General features: G+C 44.0%; 1 pseudogene; it reads left to right on the top strand.

Annotated features, from left to right (window-relative positions):
• Nucleotides 1-2932: 2932 nt before the first annotated feature.
• LOC114636990 lies at nucleotides 2933-4108 on the top strand (annotated as a pseudogene).
• The last annotated feature ends 6200 nt before the right edge of the window (nucleotides 4109-10308 follow it).

Genomic DNA, 10308 nt, shown 5'->3' with positions numbered 1-10308 from the left:
AAAGGGAGATGTGGTGGGAACTATCACCTCTATTTCTGTCAAGTTCCTGTTGGTGGCATGAGGTTCTCCAATTACTCCAGTGATGTGATGTTCTCTCTGGTTCATTATTGCTCTGGGCAGAGTTAAAACTAAAGGGTTCTATTTAGCCTTTATAACCACAATAGCCCTATGCCTCAGGTGAGGGAATCCAATAAGAGATTTCTGCCAACTTCCAAGCAGATCTATACCAATTATACTTCGGGAAGCCGCTGAAATAACTATATAAGTTCAAGGATACGCTGAACATACTGTGCACTGGATGTTAGGCAAAATCTATTCATCACCTGGCCTCCATAAACCTCTGATTTAACTGTAGGGCCAAAATGATTCTTGACATTTCCCAGAATCATCAATAAACAGAACCAATACCTAACAGAATATCAAAAGTCTAATTGTATCCTTTCTCACAATAAAAGGCAAAAGCTTCCACTGGGGAAGCACTGGAGAAAGCAAGCAGTAAGCCTTCTATGTACTTTATCTACTCCCTTGTTCAAAGGAAGAAAATTATCCTTTCATTCAAGGGGTTCTAAGTCTGGAAACTGGCTCAAGCATGGAAATGGATTTCTAGGCCAAGATTCTCTTTTGCCATGATCAATGATCATGAAGGTAGGAGCACAGCAGTGTCCAAACAAAGCCTGACACAGGGAGAGCTGAGAATTTGAGAAATTGTTGACCCCACAACAAAAGAAAGGCTTAAAGAAAGCCCAAGAGAAGGACCACACAATGTGAGATTTTCCAGAGGACACCAGAATATTTCAGGGTCACAATATCAAAGCTACACTTCACAGGACACTAAGGAAGAGGAAGTGAAGAAAAAAAATTCCTTCCATGGGTTTAATGAACTGCTGCACTTATTAACAAGGCTTTGTGCTAGTCTGTGAGACAAATTACCAGCCAGTCATTCTGTATCAACATTTAAGCCTTTCTTTGGCTTTGATTTTTTTCCATTGCTTTCAATAAAGTTTTACACCATTTGCTTGTTTGTTTGTGTGTGTGTTTTGTTTTCTGTTTCAGGGAGTTAGATTACATTTTTGTTCTAAAGGGAGGCTGTGCACGAGCTTTCCAGTTGAAAGTGATCCAAGACTTGAGAGAGAAGTCAGGAGGGATGCAGAGATGCAGAGATGCTGGGTAGGAAGGGAAGAAAACAAGGAAAGCTGGGCTGTTTACAATGGACAGATAGGGTAGGTGGCTAAAGATACAAGCAGCTGAAATATCAACTGAATAAAAATGTGTATAAGGCCATCATTTGTAAACAAATATCAACTTGCAAATATAGTGTAGGCATTCCTGAACATCTTATTCCGAGCTTGACAAGCAGTCAATCCAGGGGTCCTGCTCCTCCCACTGTGAGTAGTCTCCAGCACAGACCCTTGTTACTGATTTTATCTTGAGCTTCCCAAGCTTAGCACATGACTGCATTCCCAAGTGTGACCTTGCCATCTAGCCATTCCCCTGACCTAGCCATCTCCCAGGCATTCATAGCCTAAAAGCAGGCAGTGGGCCGGTGGGGCATGTAGTACCCACACCTTCAAGGGCATGTTGCTTACATGGAGGTCAAAATTCGACCTTGGCCCACACTGGAAGGACACTGTATGTTTACCATTCTATAATGACCTTCAATTCTACAATGAGGCTTAGGTCCTGGCAGAGAGACAAATCAATCACTCCTTTGCTGCCATCACCTCAAGAAAACCCACACGAAGTCTCTTCACTCTTCAAGGCTCGCTCTAGACATCTTGTAGCACAGATCATATCCACAGGAAATTAGCACTAAGAGAGAAAATGATCATCCCATTCCTACCCCCTGCTACCTACGGAATGAACAGATTACTGATATCTCAAGCTCCTGGGCCCATTCTCATACAGTGTGTGAAAGAAACACATGGGGAGTGGCCCCTTTCTCTGTCTGTCTGTCTCTTTCCCTTTGTCTCTCTCTTTCTCTCTCTGTCTCTCTCTCTCTGTCTGTCTCTCTCTGTGTCTCTGTCTCTGTCTCTCTCTCTCGTTCTCTCTCTCTGTCTGTGTCTGTTTCCACCCCTCTTCAAGGTCTTGATTTTCTTTCTCCCTCAGTCTTTGGTGTGTGTTTGAGGTCTGAGAGTGTGCCTGCTCCCAGTGTGTTGTTTGTGCTGCGAGGTTCTTGGGGGCTGTTTGGTGTTGAAGTTTGATCCAAGATCTGGTGAAGTTCCAAGGTTGTCCTCGTAGCAAATCCATATTTGGAAAGCCATGTAAGGGGTCTGATACACTGTAGAGATAGCGAGGAGGTGTTGATGCCTTTGGATCTCAGGCCATGAGGTTGGGAATTCTCAGTGGGGGAGTCTTCTCCTTCTAACCTGTGTGAATCCCCATGGGAGGAAATCAGCATTGAATCTGTCTGTCCAGAGATGCTTGGAAGGCCGACTTGAATTCTCCAGCCTTTTGTGAAGCCTGCTGACCTTGCCCACAAGCTCCCGCTAACTCTGCCTCCTACCAGGACCTGATTGTGCTCAGTCGGTGGATGATATGTGTGATGGGAATGGTGAGTCTTATGACTCCTTTCTGCTTCCTGGGTTTGGGTGTAGGATGGGGACCCTGTGGCTTGCAATGGATCAGGAGCCTTTGGGGAGACTTTGGTGAGTTCCAGAGAATGCTGGAGGTCTGCTCCGGTTTCCCTGTTCTCAGGTGCCAGGCATGGCAGGTGTGGCGCTTCTTGTCCTGACCCTGAAGGAGGGGTTCTGGTTGTCTGTAGAACAAGGCGCCTCTCGGGTGGGCGGGGCTAGCGGAGTAGAGGCAGAGGTATATAAGGGACAGTGAGTGGCCCCAGCCAGACTGCTGACACTTGCTGGAGCTTGTGCTTGCTCTGGAGCTGAAGTGAGTAGCTCGTCCAGGGTGATATTTCCTGCAAACCTTCCTTAGCAGCATGGAAGCTGGTAGCAATGTGGATGTTAGCAGCGTGGCTCAGGAATCCCGGCGAAGGAAGACGGTTTGGCAGGCCTGGCAAGAGCAGGCCCTGCTGTCAGCTTTCAGCAAGAGCAAATACCTGAGCTTCGCAGCCAGGCAGAATCTGGCCAGGCAAATGGGGGTCCCCGATTCCAGCATCCGCGTGTGGTTTCAGAACCACAGAAGTCGCACTGGAGCCGTGGGGCACGCCCCAAATCGGTCCACAGCAGGCTCCAGACAGCTGGCCTCCCAACAGCTCCAGAAAGAGTTTGGTTCCAGGGCACAAGGTGGAGGCATGCCCTCAGACCACAGGCGGCCTCGCACTCGAATCAATTTGCCACAGAGCAGGATCCTATTGGAAGCCTTTGAGAGGAACCCACGGCCAGGCTTTGCTACTAGGGAGGAGCTGGCACAGAGGAGAGGTTTGCCCGAGGACACGATCCACATCTGGTTTCAGAACAGAAGAGAGCGGCACATCAACAGGGGCAGGCCCACCGCTCAAGGTCAAGACTTGCTGGAATCACGTGGGGAGGATGAGGCCCCTGGAGGTCCTGGTGGCAGAGAGCATGAAGGCGCCTAGGACAGCTTGTTGCCACTGGCAGCAGCAGGGGTTACAGATACCTCAAATCCCAGCGACCTGCCAACCTTCTCCACAGAGGCCCAGCCATCCCAATTGGAAGAGCCCTTGATACCTGAGCAAGAAGAGGCCCCAAATCAAGGAAGTACCAAGGGCCCTCTCCAGCTCCTCCTTTGTCAACAGCTAGACCAAATCCAAGCGGAGGACCTTGTGCCAGCCCCTCTGCATCTCCATGGAGTTCTGGGTGGCAGGGAGCTTGAAGGTGCCCAGGACAGCTTGTTGCTACCAGCTCCCGCCCGAGGCGTGGCCATGGATGATACATCCAGTCCCAGTGACCTGTCAGCCTTCTGCACAGAATGTCCAACATCCCAATTGCAAGAGCCCTCTGGACCAGGCCAAGCACATGCCCCAACTCAAGCAAGCAACCCAGACCCTCTGGATTTCTTCCTTGATCAAGTGCTGACCCAAGTCCAAGTGGACGAGCACCCGTCAGCCCATCTGGATCTGGAGCCAATGGACACGACGCCTGAGCTGCCTCTCACTCAAGAAGATTATCAGGCTCTGCTGGACATGCTCTGACTCCCAGCCTGGCTTCCTTGATTTTGGAAGCACGAGACGCCCAAATCCAGAGGAGACCCGGATTCCACACTCAGGGAGGTACCCAGCCTAGGAAGGATTTGCATCCAAACCCCATCTCCCAACTAGGGTGTAGGAAATGGAAGTGTCTTGCTAATTAGAAGAAGGGCTTTCACCTGTGCTTTGCTAGTGCAGTGTCTTCTTCAGGACTCCAAGATTAGGACCTGGGACCTGCGAAAGGCATGACTCGGATAGGGGAACAGAGCAGAGGGTCAGGTCACTAGTGACTCCTCCTCAACAACAAGGAGGCCTAAAGAAAACCCCAACAGAAGATGGACCACACAAAGGACTGCTTCCAGTGGACCACAGGAAATCTCAGGTCTACCAGGTCTAGGCTACACTTATTAGGACACAACCCGAGGGGAAAGAAGAGAGAAGACTTCTTCCCTTGGGTTCATTAACGGCTGCTCTTCTTACCAAGGCCTTGTGCTGACCTGGGAGATGAATTACCAGCCATTCATTCTATATCAACTCATAGGGCTTTGTTTGGTGTTGTTTTGTTTTTTGTTTTTGTTTGTTTGTTTGGTTTGGTTTATAATAAAGTTTTACACCATTTATTTGTTCGATTGTCTCAGGCAGCATCTTAGTTAAGGAAACAGCAACACCTGCCCCAAACAGGGAGTAACTGGGAACCACTAGACCCAGGAATTCACTCTTGGCCCAGAGCACTGGTTCTTCCGGTCTGGGCCCAAGCACTGAGCAGATCTTTGGCCCTGGCTCTACCCCTAGTACTAACACCCACCCCACACAGTTCTGAAACAACCAAGATCATAGGAAAGACAGGCTTCAGTAAGAGACAGGGCAGATAGTGCTAAGGTGATGCAGATGGCTAAAGGCAAGCACAAGAACATAAGCATCAGCAACCCAGGGTACTTGGCATCATTAGAACTTAGTTCTCCCACACTAGAAAGTCCTGAATTCTCCATATCAGCAGGAAAGCAAGATTCAGATTTAAAATTAGTTCTAAGGATGATGGTAGAGGACTTTAAGGACATAAATAAAACTCACAAAGTGTTTGAGGAGAACACAGGTAAACAGGTAGAAGCCCTTATAGAGGAAACACGAAAATCCCTTAAAGAACTATAAGAGAATACAACCAAACAGGTGAAGGAATTGAACAAAACCATCCAGGACATAAAAACAGAAGTAGAAACAATAAAGAAATCATAAAGTGAGACTACCCTGGAGATAGAAAACCTAGGAAAGAAATCAGGAGTCATAGATGCAAGCATCACCAACAGAATACAAGAGATAGAAGAGAAAATATCAGGTGCAGAAGATACCTTAGAAAATATTGACACAGCTGTCAAAGAAAACGCAAAATGCAAAAAATTCTTAATACAAAACATCCATGAAATCCAGGGAACAATGAGAAGACCAAACCTAAGGATAATAGGTATAGATGAGAGTGAAGATTCCCAACTTAAAGGGACAATAAATATCTTCAACAAACTTACAGAAGAAAACTTCCCTAACCTAAAGGACGAGAAGCCCATAAACATACAAGAAGCCTACAGAATGCCAAATAGACTAGACCAGAAAAGAAATACCTCCCATCACATAATAATCAAAACACCAATTGCACAAAACAAAGAAAGAATATTAAATGCACTAAGGGAAAATAGCCATGTAACATATAAAGGCAGACCTATCAGAATAACACCAGACTTCTCTCCAGATACTTTAAAAGTGAGAAGAGCCTGGACAGATGTCAAACAAACTCTAAGAGAACACAAATGCCAGCCCAGGCTACTATACCCACTAAAACTCTCAGTTACCATAGATGGAGAAACCAAGATATTCCATGACAAAACCAAATTTACACAATACCTTTCCAAAAACCCAGCATTACAAGGATATTAGTGGGAAAGCTCCACTACAAGGAGGGAAATTATACCCTAGAAAGAGCAAGAAAGTAATCCTCTTCCAACAAATCCAAAAGAAGAGAGCCACACAAAGATAATTCCACCTCTAATAACAAAAATAACAGGAAGCAACAATCACTGTTCCTTAATATCTCTTAACATCAATGGACTCAATTCCCCCAATAAAAGGACATAGGCTAATGGACTGGATAAATAAACAGGACTCAGTATTTTGCTGCATACAGGAAACCCACAACAGTGACAAAGACAGACACTACCTTAGAGTAAAATTCTGGAAAACAATTTTTCAAGCAAATGGTCCTAAGAAACAAGCTGGAGTAGCCATTCTAAAACCTCTAGCCTGAGAACACAAAGGGAGGGACTCATGGCTCCACCTGTATAGGTAGTTGAGGGTGACCTTGTCAGGCATCAGTAGAAGTGGAGGTCCTTGGTACCCAATAGTTTGGATTCCCTAGTATTGGGGAATTTGAGAGCAGGGAGGTGGGAATGGGAGGATGGTGGGGGCACACCCTCATAGAAACTCCCAGAAGTGTGTGGATTAGATATGATAGAGACAGGCCACCAGAACACTAGATTCCAGAAGTCAAAAATATCTTGATACTAAAATTTGTTTTGAGAATTGTATATTGCAGAATACACAGCCTTGGTGTATCTACTCATCAAGCAATCTGAGAAGACCTGCTCGAACCTCTGATGTCCTGGAATCTCAGCTGAATGCAGTGAAGACACAGACATCAGAAGCTTATTAATTTACTCTTCCCCCTGCCCCTCATCTAATATCTCAATGCTCATAATCAGCTTGAAGAAGTTAATGAATAGTCAGCGCCCCTATTCCCTGGGCTTGGGGACTGAGATAGTTAATATTGGGCTGTCTTTCTAGGGAAAAGTAGTGGTTTTGTTGGAACAGGGAGAAATAGCTAAGATTTATTGCATAGCCATAACGCATTGGTAGAAATCTGTATAATTGTTATTAAGCTGAAGTTATAATTTCTTAAATGGTACAAAATTTACTTTGATTTCAAATTTAGGGTTTTCATTGGTATGAGTTTCTTATTGATATAGAAGAGAAATTAATATTGTTACTCTCATACGCATTGTGCCTGTATAACACATTTAGGAATACAAGGCTTAGGCCCAGTCCTTCTTTAACTTTTTTAAACTGATTTTGAGATGGTTAGCCTGTGAGTTAAGGGCCTATAGCAAATTCGTGGCTCTGAGTTTATTGTTAGGGTGTTTTCTATATTTTATTTAGAAATAGCTGAGAGGAATTAACAGACAACAGTCCAGATTGCCTTATATGGATAGTTGGTTTTCAAAATGTCAGAAGTTCACAGAATTGATGTCACAAACATTTCTGCATTAAGGTTCATTTTGATTAGAGAACTATCTGCTCCTGACAGCTTCCTGTCTTGGGTTCTAAGGAGAAATTGAGTGTCTTTGGAGTTTGACCAGTTATGGTGAGACAGCCACTAGGCAAGAATTGCCTTTTTCATCTACAGACAAATTACTGTCCTGAAAAGGACACACTTGCAGAATAGTCGACTGATAATATCTGCCAAGACAGAGTAATCAGTCCTTAATAATTCTCCATCAGTAGGTCTGTCAGATGATCCTGGGACAGAAGACTGAAGATCATATGTTCCAATGGTTTCTAGTTTAGGGACTGTCCATGTTCAGCAGTCTCTATAATTTGGCTAAGTTCTAGAAGCTATGCTTTGTGCTTCCCATAATTTCAGTTAATTCAGTCATTCTGCATTGCTGACTGGGTTGAAGACTTCTAGTCTCATAGCCAATCCCAGCTATTTACTTTGAGAGAAGGGACTTGAGAGGATGGTTTTCAGCTGACATTCATTCTAAAGCCAAGAAAAAAGACAGGTTCAGAACTAAGTCTTTTAGTTAGGAGAGATGACAGAGGTTCTGGTTAGTCAACAAAATGATGGACTGGGTATTAGGTCTATCTTGTACCTTACTGATACATATTGGTATAGTCATGCTCTAATTGTATTTTGAGAGAAAAGTTTTATCTTAACAGGAAGGGTGATATGTAGGAGGAGCTATGGTGGGAGAAGTAAGGAGAGGAAGAGGAGGAGTAAGGAGAGGAGGAGGAGCTAGGAGATGGGGGCGAACATGTCGGCAGATGTTCCTGTGTCTCTGCCAGTCAAAGATAGTTGGTATATCTAAGTTGGGTATTGGGTTACACTACTGATTGTATAGGTATCTTGTTATTGAGAATTACCATGCTTATAAAACCTTTGATTAACATTTAAAAAAAACTAAAAATAAAAAAATAATTTGAAAGGAAAACAAACAAACAAAAAACAAACAAACAAACAAACAAACAAACAAAAACGTCATCTGGAACACATGGAAGCAAGTACTCTGCTAGCAGTATTCCGGTGAAGATATAGAACTCTCAGCTCCTCCTGAACCATACCTGCCTGGATCCTGCCATATTTTCACCTTGATGATAATGGACTGAACCTCTGAACCTGTAAGCCAGCCCCAATTAAATGTTGTCCTTATAAGAGTTGCTTTGGTCCTGGTGTCTGTTCACAGCAGTAAAACCCTAAATAAGACAGTTAGATTTATGGATATCATTAAGGTTAGTGTAATGTTAAGATTTAGTTTTAGAAGTAGGGTTAGCTTAAGGGTAAAGGTGAAGTTAGGGGTTGTGTTAGGCTTAGGTAAAGGTATGTGTGGTAAAATGTAGGTGTCTGGTAGGAATAGGAGTAAGTTTAATGTAAATGGTAAGGGTAATGGTAATTGTAAGGGTAAAAGTTAGTGTTAGGAATAGGGATGGGGTAGGCATATGGGTAAGGGTAGAAATTGGGTTTGGAATTCAGTTGAGTGGGGTAAGGCTAGGGATAGAGCTATGATTAGGGGTAGGGCTAAGGTAAGAGTAAGTGTAATTTTAATGATAATTTTAAGAGGATGGGTTTAGATTAGGGTTGGGATAAGAATAAAGGTAAGGACTGGGTTAGGCTAACTGAATGGTTAGTGTTAGGGTTAGAGCTAAGATTAGGTTTAAGGTAAAGGTAAACACTATGGTTAGGGTTATTTCTAGGGTTAGTAGTAGTTAGAATAATGGTAAGGGTAGGGATATGGATAACATTAGGGGTAATTTAAGGCTACAGGTAAGGTTGGAGTTAAGGATAAGGTGAAGGATGAAGGTAAGGGTAAGGATAAAGGGTAAGTGTAAAAGTTAGGATAAATTAAAGGTAATAGTAAGGTTAGGTGTAGGAGTAGGGATTGGGGCTGAAGTAGAGTTTGGTATTAGAGCTGTGTTAGGTTTAGAAATGTGGTAGACCTAGGGGGAAGGTTAGCTGTGGGTTAGGGTATGCAATAGAGGTAGATAAGATTAGGGATAAAGGTAAGACGTAAGAGTAAATGTAAGAGTAAAGTGAGGGGCATGGATAATTGTAGGGATGAGGGTAGGTATAGATGTAGGGTTATGGTTAGGTTTAGGGCTGGGGTTTGGCATCAGGGTATGGTTAGGTGTAGAGGTAGAGACCTGGGTCTGGGTGGGTGTTGTTTGGTACAGGGTTACTGGTAGTGGTCAGTTTAAGGTAGGGTTAGGATAAAGTTAGTAGTAAGAGTGAGAGTAAGGGTGAAGGTAATGGTTAGAAAAAGTGTTAGGCACAAATCTACTGTAAGGCCTAATTTTAAGTATTAAGGTAGGATTAGGATATGGGCTATGGGGAGTATATGGTTATGTGTAGGGGTTGGGGCTGATTTGGGGTTTGGGGGAGGGTTAGGAGTATGTGTAGGTTTAGTGGCAAGGTAGGGTTGGGCAAAAGAACAAGTGTAAGAACAGGGGTAAAGGTTTGGTTAAGGGTAAGAGTTAGGGATAGGAAGGGGGTAGGTGTAGGGGAAGAGGTAAAGGTAGAGATGGGTAGAGGTAGGGATATGGGTAGGGATAGGCCATGGGGTAGCGGTATGTATAGGGATGAGCACACAGGAAAGAAGTAAGGGAAGGGGTAATTTTAAAGGTAAGATTTGGGTTTGAAATTGGAGTTTGGGTGGGGTTAGCTTTAGTGGTAAAGGTAAATGTAAGGTTAAGGGTAAAAGTAAATTTAGTATTAGGGTTAGCATCAAGGTTAGGGTTATGATCAGGGTTATGGTAAGGGCAAGGTAAAAGTAGGGGTTGGGTTGGGGCTTAGGATTAGGGTTTAGGGTTAGTATTAGGGTTATAGTTAGGGTAATGGTAAGGGTTATAATTAGGGTTAGTATTAGTGTAAGGGTATGTTAAGGGTATGA

This window comes from Grammomys surdaster, unplaced genomic scaffold (assembly GCF_004785775.1).
Source record: "Grammomys surdaster isolate TR1022 unplaced genomic scaffold, NIH_TR_1.0 125110, whole genome shotgun sequence".
Taxonomy (NCBI): domain Eukaryota; kingdom Metazoa; phylum Chordata; class Mammalia; order Rodentia; family Muridae; genus Grammomys; species Grammomys surdaster.
Note: the sequence above shows the minus strand (reverse complement) of the source record. Positions and strands in the feature narration are given on the sequence as shown.